At 43.7% G+C, this 11,171-nt stretch overlaps 1 non-coding gene across 1 annotated transcript; it reads right to left on the reverse strand.

Annotated features, from left to right (window-relative positions):
- Window positions 1–8,991: 8,991 nt before the first annotated feature.
- LOC145412697 (5S ribosomal RNA) lies at window positions 8,992–9,110 on the reverse strand. The gene has a single exon (XR_013899608.1). It is a non-coding gene; the product is annotated as a 5S ribosomal RNA (ribosomal RNA).
- Between the last annotated feature and the right edge of the window lie 2,061 nt (window positions 9,111–11,171).

Consider the following 11,171-nt stretch of genomic DNA (forward strand, 5'->3'; position numbering starts at 1 on the left):
TATTCCATTCTGGTAAACCCTACACAATTGCATCCAGCTTAAGGGTTCCAGGGTTGCTGTTTTAATAATAATCTTCAATTACCCTTCAAACTGGTTGATCTAATTAATTACACTAAAAAGATCGTGGCAGCGTAACAACAGGGGTCACTGCCGCCGTACAAGGGTAAAAGCAGCACACGGATGGCAATACAATTTATAATACAAATAATAACAGACACCAAACAGTACGAGTAAAATTCATATACCACGTCATGAACACACCATAAAATTATGCAAGAAACAACAACAGTTAAAACAATGCACAAGAAATTAATGCTGACTGTGGAAGCCTCCTTCCTCAAGAAACAAGAAGGTGGCTCCTCCCGTCATATATGCCTCCTCTCCAGGGACTGAGGAGAGAAGACCCATCTCCACCCTTAACCCGGGAAAGTATCGACGGCGACCCTTCAAACAGCAGGGGATTTCGCCGGAAGAAAAAAATGTTCAAGCGTTAGCTAGAACAACACAGGTCCATTCACTGTCCTTTTAAAGTGCTGAGCCCTGGAATGGAAGGTGGATGTGTCTGTAGGCCGGCTAACATTAACCACAACCATACCGGGGATCTCGCTGGTAATGTGTGGACACAAACTGGTGTATGATAAGAACATCTGGCTTGTCCATTTGCCCCTCCTCGTGGCTATCTTACGCATCACGCCATCAGTATAATGCGACTCGTGAACACAAACCAATGGGACTGGATACTTGGGTCTTTCCCGCCCTGCCAGTCACTTGAGGGGATGAATGACAGGGTGAAGTTGACTAGTAAGTGGAGACGACGAGGCAACAACGGGGGAAGTGAGACAAGGAGAGGGGCAGGTGGAAGAAACTTGTGAGATAGAGGCCCGTGTGGGTGAGACAGGGTCCAGTTCGTGTCTTTTAACATCGGCATTATGCAGTCTCGATACTTCACTTCCGCCTCAGTTTACGATGATCGGCTTTGCTTTCAAGAAATGGTTGGTGACCGAGAAACTACAGCGAGTGGACTACATGTAAAAATGATCATGAGTTCATACTTGGATCACTGCAAAGAATTACAAAAAGGTCTTCCATAAATCCCACTGACATCTCATCAAAAACCATCACCAGCACATCCACACCAGTCCTACATAGACAGCTCAAGATAATGAAAGTAAATACCAGGGCCCAGTGGTGACGTCTGAGACCTATGAGTTTTCTGCTGTATGTGAAGGGACATTGGCTCCTGGTACAGTACCCAGTCTACAGTCCTACAATCTATGTCTAGAACTGAATGCATGAAACACACACACACACACACACACACACACACACGCACACACGCACACACACACACACACACATGGTTACACAAAAACATATATACACTATGAACGCACTCAACTCCCTCCCATCCCACCCCCCACCAACCACCACACATCTGAACACACATCCTCGCAATCTCCCAAACCAGGCAACAACATACACCACCGATATATTTAGACAAGACATCTCCACTTATACCAGGCTTCTGACATCACCACCACAACACACCACACCATCATCATCAACCACTGACAAAACCACCAAACTTTATCAACACTAGACGAAAGACGGGGAGAAAATCCATGATGTCTCTGTATCTGGACGAAGAGATTTGATATGTGATTAGGTTTTGCGTGATATGAAGATGGGAGGAGCAGACAGAAATGAGGGGGTTGGGGATGTTTGTTGATTAACGTTATTTCGTTCTCTTGTGGATCTGCCCGTGTATTTATCCATCTGCAGACACTGGCTAGGTGGAGCGTTCCTGAGGATCACTGATCCACTCAGACGCCAACACAGGGCACCGAACCGCCTTATGCGTCGCCACATTGACGCTACTACCTGCCGTCTGTGTGTAGTGAATGAAGACTGGATTGATGATATTACCCGGAATAAGTATAATAAAATATTTGTGGGCCTTACTACAATCAGTGAAAACGATGGTATATCAAAGTATGGTAATTAAAAATGGTCGTATCAACTGTTCCTTAAATCATCATGGGCTTCGAGTTACCGAGTTAACGATCTGCTGGCAGTACTCAAGCCATGAGTGGTTTGGTCCATAGCTGAGACTTCTAGCCTATGTTTGTTTTCTCGGTGCTTGTCTTGTTTCTAATAGTCTAGCTTAATTTTATTCACACTGTCCATAAGCAACAATCAGTGTTTATCATGTGTCTGGCTCATACATTTGATCGGTGCTGGTATGCAGTTTATATTATTTTTTGTCTGTCTGCAGCTTCTAGAACTCAATTTGGGTCCGTAATTTTGTGGCCTGCGTTGACTGGACTGTTTGGTTTTATGGTGTTCTTTACCTTGCTCTAACTTCTGCCTGTTACTCTTCATTCCCAAAGTTCACTTTTCTTTTGCACATTCGGTTCTCTGTCGGTACTCTCACACATCCACCAATTTTTACAAGACTCTTATTGCAAAAGTCTTTTTCCTGTTACTCGCTCAGTTACCTCCAATCTTTTACTCACACCAACCACTGCCCACCTGTTATTCATTCCCAGATACCATGTCACACATTCCAGTCATCCTCTTTCCCTGACTCACTCCATTTACACTGTTACGCACTTCTCTCACCTCTATGCTGCCCTTTCTTGTTTTTTACACAGTCGCCTCCATTCTGTTATCTCACTGCAACAACTGCTCACCTGTTACTCATTCCCAGACACCCTGTTATACATTCAACTTATCTACCTCCTACCTGACTAACGTACATATTGTTCTTTCTTTAATTCACTCAGTCACTTTCATTCTGTTACTCATTCCAACCACTGCCCACCTGTTGTTCATACCCAGATACCCTGTTGCATATTCCAATCATCTGCCGTCTTTTTACATACTCCAGTCACCTGGTCTTCACAGCCAGTCATTTTCATACATTCCCACTCTCTTCAGCACTATCTAAGCTACTCAACACCATGCTTCCCCTTTCTGATATTCCATACTGCGCTCATATTGACCACTGTGCAGCTGATGGTTACTTACGCGATGGAATCAGCCTCTTCAATCTAATGACTATTTTTAATCTAATATTTGCTAACACTAATCCATATTATACAATTTTAGGAGGATCTTTATCTTCACAGGGCTTAATGCAACGTTTTTGATAACACGCACACCTTCATCCTGGCTGATGGTCTGAATCTTCGCTGTGATGGCTGTCTTCAAAGCTGGGATGGTCTGAGGATTGTTCTGATAGATGTTGTCTTTGAGGAAACCCCAGAGGAAACATCACCATGGAGTGGTTGAGGGAGCACTTTGGGGAAAGCCTCATCAGCCGCAAAGCCGACACAGAATGGTCCCCTCATTCACCGGATCTCAACCCCCCCAGACTTTTTCCTTTGGGGTTTCCTCAAAGACAACATCTATCAGAACAATCCTCAGACCATCCCAGCTTTGAAGACAGCCATCACAGCGAAGATTCAGACCATCAGCCAGGATGAAGGTGTGCGTGTTATCAAAAACGTTGCATTACGCATTCAGGAATGCCTCCAGCTCCATGGCGGTCATTTGGAGCATAGTCTCTAAGCGCCCTGGAGAATTTTTTGGTTCAAATATATGCTTAATCAGTTTGAAATATATGACTGTCATCATCTCAGCTTTAAATAAATGCAATCATTATCAGTCTATCATGTCTGGTTATTAAATAAAGCCTGACTGAATGGGTTTCAGTCATTCTGAAACACCCTGTATAACATTCACTAACTTCTTCGCGAGAAAAGTGATTCCTAAGTGGCATGACGCCGTTTGGTGATATTAAAATATATATATTGAAAAAAGACAACACCGTACAGAACTGGCTAACCAAAAACCAAAACCTGCTAATTTCTTCCCAAACCCAACATATATATATATATATATATATATATATATATATATATATATATATATATATATATATATATATACATATATATATATATATATATATATATATATATATATATATATATATATATATATATATATATATATATATATTACTGCCCATTCATGGTAAAAAAAAAATAATAAGAATTACAATAAGACTTGTATACTGTTTCTGCTTAGAAATGTTAAAATGACTTTGTTTATTCGTGTAAGAGGTCCCTGGGGATAGTTAACAATCATGTTTTTAAACCATATATAAATGTAATGATAGTATCTGCAAGGATTGATGAAAGCCAAGGACTTACCGGTATACAATCAGTATTCTCACATACACCTACCCCTTCACACATCCAATAAGGCGGAACTAACCACCAGCTCAGTTCATAATCCGCCAGTTCAGGGATTTATATCACATAAGGCAACCCTGATGGTGGATATTTGGGGTCATATCAAATCCTAAATTATCAAGGAACCAGAGAACCTAATGTAACCCAGCAAAAAGACAGTTTTCACCTATTCTACATGATACATACATACATATATATATATTATTTTATTTTATTTTACGGAGCCACGGCGGCCAACTGGTACTGCGTTCGTCTTCTGATCAGCATTTATTATTATTCTTTATTAAAAACTCTTCAATAATGGACATTTCATTGGCGCTGCTAGCATGTCCATTCACGTACTTGCCTGTGTCCATATTTATAGTACAGTATGTTAGCCCCCTATCGGTTCGTACCAATGATTTAAGTATAAAACCTATATATATACACACACATGGCCAACACGATAAACCATTTCAATTTCTACCCTGTTCATTCATAGGATATACCCCTTCCCAGTCCGTACTTGGACAGCATGGGAAAGGATTAATTCCACTATGGATAGATAGATAGATAGATAGATAGATAGAGAGAGAGAGAGAGAGAGAGAGAGAGAGAGAGTATAAGCTGGGCGTTCCCGTCTCACCTCCATGACTGACTGGGGACCAAATTAAGATTAAGATAAGATTCTCTTATCATCCAGCAATGTCCCGCCCCGCCATTTATCACTGCCTGTAAGCTCCCACCCCTCTTCTCCACCTCAGGCTTCCACACTCCCTCTTTCCACACCTCACTCTGTCTTTCTTCCCTCCTCCATCTCACTCACTCTACCTCCCGACACACCCCACTCATGTTCTTCCTCCTCTCTCTACACCCACCCACTCTCCCTTTCTTTCTCCTTCCCCACCCACTCTCCCTTTCTTTCTCCTTCCCCACCCACTCTCCCTTTCTTTCTCCTTCCCCACCCACTCTCCCTTTCTTTCTCCTTCCCCACCCACTCTCCCTTTCTTTCTCCTTCCTCACCCACTCTCCCTTTCTTTCTCCTTCCCCACCCACTCTCCCTTTCTTTCTCCTTCCCCACCCACTCTCCCTTTCTTTCTCCTTCCCCACCCACTCTCCCTTTCTTTCTCCTTCCTCACCCAATATCCCTTTCTCCCTCCTTCCCCACCCACTTTCTCTTTCATCCTGCTTCCCCACCTACTTTCCATTTCTTCCTTCTTCCCCAGTCTCTCTCCTTTCTCCCTCCTTCCCCACATACTCTCCCTCCCTCCCTCCCCTCCCACTCTTTCTCCCTCCACACCCCATCCACTTTTCCTTTCTTCCTCCCTTACACACGCTCTCTCCCTCTGCCCCTCTTTTTCATTCTTCCTCCCTCTACTCTCTACTCATTCTACCTTTCTTCTTTCCACACAACACTTACCTTCCTTGATTCTTTCTTAGCTTTTCCACTCTCCCTCCCTCCCTCCTCACTTACGGTACTCTCCATTCTTCCTACCACACCTCTTTAGTTCTTCCTTTTAACTTTTCCACTATACTTTCTTCCTCACTCACTTTCCCTTCCACCACCCACACCTCCTTAACTCTTCGTTCCTAAACTTCCCCTCATCCCCCTATCTCCCATTGCACTACTTTCTCTTCCCTCCTCCCCATCCCTTCTCCTTTCCACTCAACCTTCCTAACCCCGCTACTCCCTCCTTCTACTCTTCTTCTCCCTCCTTTCTTATATTTATAACTTTCTCCATCTTCCCCTTCTTCCTCCTCCCTCCCTCCCTTATCTCCCCTCGTGATAGTGCACTGAGACATGCATAGATGCCGTGATAGTGTTAAATCTATAGTTATTCAGTCAGGGAACACTTACACCAGATTAGTGATGGTAGTAAGAAGTGGATGTGTTGGTGAGGCGAAAGATGGACGCTCTTGGACTCTCTCTCTCTCTCTCTCCATGATGGAATTAATCCTTTCCCATGCTGGCCAAGTACGAATTGGGAGGGGATGTACAGTACATAATGAAAGAACAGGATAAAAATTGGAACGGTCTATTGTGTGTGTGTGTGTGTGTGTGTGTGTGTGTGTGTGTGTGTGTGTGTGTGTGTGTGTGTGTGTGTGTGTGTGTGTGTGTGTGTGTGTGTGTGTGTGTGTGTGTGTGTGTGTGTGTGTGTGTGTGTGTGTGTGTGTGTGTGTGTGTGCGCGTGCGCGCGCGCGTGTGTGCGTGCGTGTATACAAGGTTTATGTTTAAATCATTGGTGTCAACCTATAGGGGGCTAACATACTGTAAATGTGGACACAGGCAAGTACGCGAATAGGACATGCCCACAGCGCCAATGAAATGTCCATTATTGATGAGTTTTTAATCAAGAATAAGAATAACTGCGATCGGAAGGTGAGCGCAGTACCAGTGGGCCGCCGTGGCTCCGTAAAATAAAATAACTCCCCATCCCAACCCATCCCCAGAGGAAAATAAGGCGAGTAAATGAATGACACGTAGCAGCCGGTTTGCACACGCCTGACATGTGTGAGCAGCTGATACTGTGCATGTTCAGGCCGTGTTTTATGGGTGTGTGTGCATGTGAATCAATTATAGGCTGCATTATAAAGCACTGTTCCTTTGCCCAACCCCTCCACATTCTGTTAACTGACTCCCTCCTGGCCTGCATGTTTCAGTCCCTTTCTGCATCCACTCTCCCTCTGTTACGTCTTTACATCTCTTCCTATATCCTTATGCTCTCTCTCTCTCTCTCTCTCTCTCTCTCTCTCTCTCTCTCTCTCTCCATGCAGTGCACTGAAGCAGAAGAAAGCATAAAGACCTCAAGGTTATATAAAGAGGCAGTTTAAGTACAGATACAAGGAGATAGTCCCCTCTTTGCACAATTCTCTCGTATGGCAGCATCTGGGACATGCTAAGCCATTTTGGTCGCCAACCCTGAAGAATGATATGACGAGGCTTTTGAGAGTACAGGCGCTTGCTACTAAACTGATCCCATCCATCAGGAACATGGCATATCAGAGGATGCAGGCTCTGGGGCTTTGTTCGTTAGAGATATGTGTTTGCGCGGACAGCTAATTTGGGTTTTCTAAATTCTTCATGGATGTGAAAGCACCGACTACCAGCATTTATTTAGATTAAACTGCAGTTCGACAAAGAATCATGAATGGATGCTTGACTTGAAGCATTTCCGCATTTCCACCATGATTTATTAGTTAGATTCTTCATGTATATGATTTGCAGTATCTGAAACAAGGTACTGGGAGAGGAGGTTAATAGGTCCTCGGTACCTCAGTTCAAAGCTAGGTAAGACAAAGATGTGGCAGGTCTAACGTCGTGGTGGCCTGAATGTGTCCTCCCATCCCGTAAGATTTCCTAGCCCGACTTTTTCCCACGAGTTGGGCACACTTCCTTTTCCTTGTCCATGCTGTGGGTAGGAGGGGTGGGGGAGAGAGTCTTCATCTGCACTATGATTTTCTCCCACTATCAGAATGGCAATGTGTACCTAACTACATCATTCATCGTACTCCTCCTCGGTATGGGCCGTAAGACCACTGAAGGTACCACTTGTCCTTATAATTCCTTGTAACACACACACACACACACACACACACACACACACACACACACACACACACACACACACACACACACACACACACACATTGGGTTTCCTTCTTCCATACTCAACATCTTTTCCCCTACAAGATCTATTTGCTTTTACAGTTTTCTTCCTTTCATTTCTGTGCGCCACTTTTCAACAGTCCTTCATTAAGCTCTTCACCTTAAACACAGACAGATGTCCTGGTTGGCTACAAGATTTAGAGACAGAAAGAACAGGTACTCTGACACCATACAAGCCAGGTGAGAGGACTAACAGGACACAGGCAGTAAATACAGCAATTACAGCCTTCCCGCCTCAAAATACAACACAGCACAGCACAGCACAACACAACACCGTATCCTACAACACAACACAGCACAGAAACACACAGCACCGTCTTCCACAGTACAAGCACATCGTAAATACACCAGCCACTCTCATGTTTCCAAGCTGGTCACCACTTACACACTAACATGGCCACAACAACCTATCCATTTTGGCTGCTCGTCCATTCAGGTTTTGTGAATGAGGTACTGTTTAGTTGGGAAATTTATTACCACAGCTTTTTATACCGGCTGGAGGGATTAATGGGACAACAGAGGGATGAGCAAGCAGGAAATAATCACCAGGAACAACAGTAACTTTTGCCTTGACTGGTATAAAATGGCTTTGTGTCTAAGTACTAACACGACCACTAGTTTCTTTAACCACCTGGGGGGAAGGAGGTGGAAAACAGGGTTGATGTAAAGGCTGGCTAATGGATAATGGCGGTTCGTAGTGTGTATGTATGTGTAAGTGTGTGTGTTTGATGAGACGCCAGTATCTGCTCCCCAGGCTTTTCTCCATCCTTTTCCTCCACTTCCTTCTCACCAGGAGAGTAAAGAAACTAATGCTCGTGATAGTACAAACAGCAAGGAAGAATATTAACCTGACTTTTGCAGCTGGGATTAGGAATGATTTAGGTATTATGGGGTAAACATACCGGGAATGAGGGAATGATCACCAGGGACTCGGGACTGTTGTGACTCTTGCCTTCATCATTTCATTCATTGATTGCCAGACGCCATGTATCCCAAACGGGGTGGCCAACGGCTTAGAGTTAATTGTTTTACAGGGAGGGGCACTAATCCTCCACCAACCCCACTTGACATGTAGGGAGAACGAGCCAACAGCATCTGGTGTTCCCAGGCGGTCACCCATCCAAGTACTAACCAGACCCAACGTTGCTTAACTTCGCTGATCGCACGGGAAGCGGGGTACTCAACGTGGTATGGCCGTTGGCACTCTTGCCTTAACTGGTATAAAAACTGTCTTCAGCAGAGTGTTAGTGCCAATGTGGAGAACCAACAGCCAATTCACAGCCTACTTAAACTTTATCACTTACAATTCTGGTATGGGACAAAGGTTTGGCACTTTAATGGTTTAAGATAAAAATTTAATCAGTTTTGCTCACTTGTTGAATGAACAAGAGTCCCCTGTTAACCAACATATTGTCATGAAGGTTTTCTTGACCCTGATAGTTTTCTCGATCACAAAAAGTTTTCATTTTTGTCTCAGGGTATTCACAAAATTTCCTCATTCTTAAATAAGTTTTGAATTACTCTGCAGATAAACATATAAAAACGGTGTGCACATACGTGACCCATCTCTCTCTCTCTCTCTCTGCTTGTGTATATCTTCCTACTTCCTGTCTCCTTCACATTCCTATGTTTTTTTGTGTACTGAGGTTGTATCAGTTTCCCATCTCTCTTCTTCTGTATGATGTTGGTATATCATTACAATCTAAATATTTATGTATATTGTCTCCGGCGTTTTTTGTAACAGTAAGACGTACGAGTACTCGTCTATCATGCTTCGCTTTTCTTTTCAGTAACTCACACTTGAATACCACTAATGCCTGTCTGCACCTAACAATAAAATATATAAATAACTATGGAGGAGAGGGAGGGAGGAAGGGGGAGAAAATAGGATTGGAAGAGAGGAAAGGTAAGATGGGAGAAGAAGTCAAATAGTTATGGACAGTGAAGGAGGGAGGGGGAGAAAACAGGATTGCAGGAAAGGAAAGGTAAGATGAGAGATGAAGTCACGGGACAGACGGAGATAAAAGACGAAAGCTGTGAGTCGTGACCACCTGAAAGTCGGTACCACTTCTGGGAATGAGATCCGCCTCAGTCTGCCTTTTGTGTCTGGGGATTACCACACACTGGGGTTATATTTTCAAATGCTACAGTGAACAGAGTTTTAATTCCTATAACAAGCTTAGGAAGAATTAATTTTCCGTTTGCTTATATTCATTTAACCCCTGGCCTAAACCGTCCCCCGTTTTCACCCGCCAGTGTCAACAGGAGGGCCGGGCTGTGGCTTTATGCAGGTGTTATATCTGAGTACGTGTAAATACTTGGGAACTCACGTCTGTGTTTATGGAGTGTGCTTCTTGCATGTGTGTGTGTGTGTGTGTGTGTGTGTGTGTGTGTGTGTGTGTGTGTGTGTGTGTTTAAATATTTTAAAGCTAAAATGAACACTGTCTACTGCTTCATGAAATTCTAATACATCTTAAGAATACATCCCATGAATACATTATCGACTGCTACAAAATTATACCGAGAAAAATAAATCCACTGCTTGATCCAGAAAGACTAATCAAATAATACACAAATGCAACATGAGTGCCAGAGCGTATGCCTGTAAGGAGGGGGAGGCGGGGTACCATACGGCTGCTGTGGTAACCTTCACTGTTTACCATACCCTTTAGTGTTGGTGTAAATACTGGATAATAATTCCTTCCTCTCCGTATAAGCACAAGGACAGAACGGCAACTCTAATAACTCGGAAAGACGGTAAAAATATGTAGCCCATATGACAAAATTTGGCCATAAAAGGTGAATAAAAATGGAAGTTAACATGGGTTCACGTTGACCTCTGTAAGGGTGTTGGTGTTTTGAGAGAGAGAGAGAGAGAGAGAGAGAGAGAGAGAGAGAGAGAATGGTATGGTTGGATGAAGGAAGAGATGACCAAGAACAAAGTAAGGAGATGAAGTAGAAGAGCATATATGAGAAGATGGTGTGTCGTGGAAAGAGGTGTCTTTACTGAGTAGGGACAGAAAAGCCTGGAGATAAGACAGGATATTGGTGCTTGAGTGAGTGATGAGTTGGCGGGTGCGGTGTGGAGTGTTGACTCATAAACATCCTGTCGCAGCCTTACCAAAACACACACACACACACACACACACACACACACACACACACACACACACGTTCTTTCCTTTGTCCGCCATACCCAGTAAATACACACGATGACACAACAATGGCCAAGCGGGGATCTGGGTGTCATCTGGGTCCGAGTA

This window comes from Coenobita brevimanus, chromosome 93 (assembly GCF_032717465.1).
Source record: "Coenobita brevimanus isolate Jiangsu-jjx chromosome 93, ASM3271746v2, whole genome shotgun sequence".
Lineage (NCBI taxonomy): Eukaryota > Metazoa > Arthropoda > Malacostraca > Decapoda > Coenobitidae > Coenobita > Coenobita brevimanus.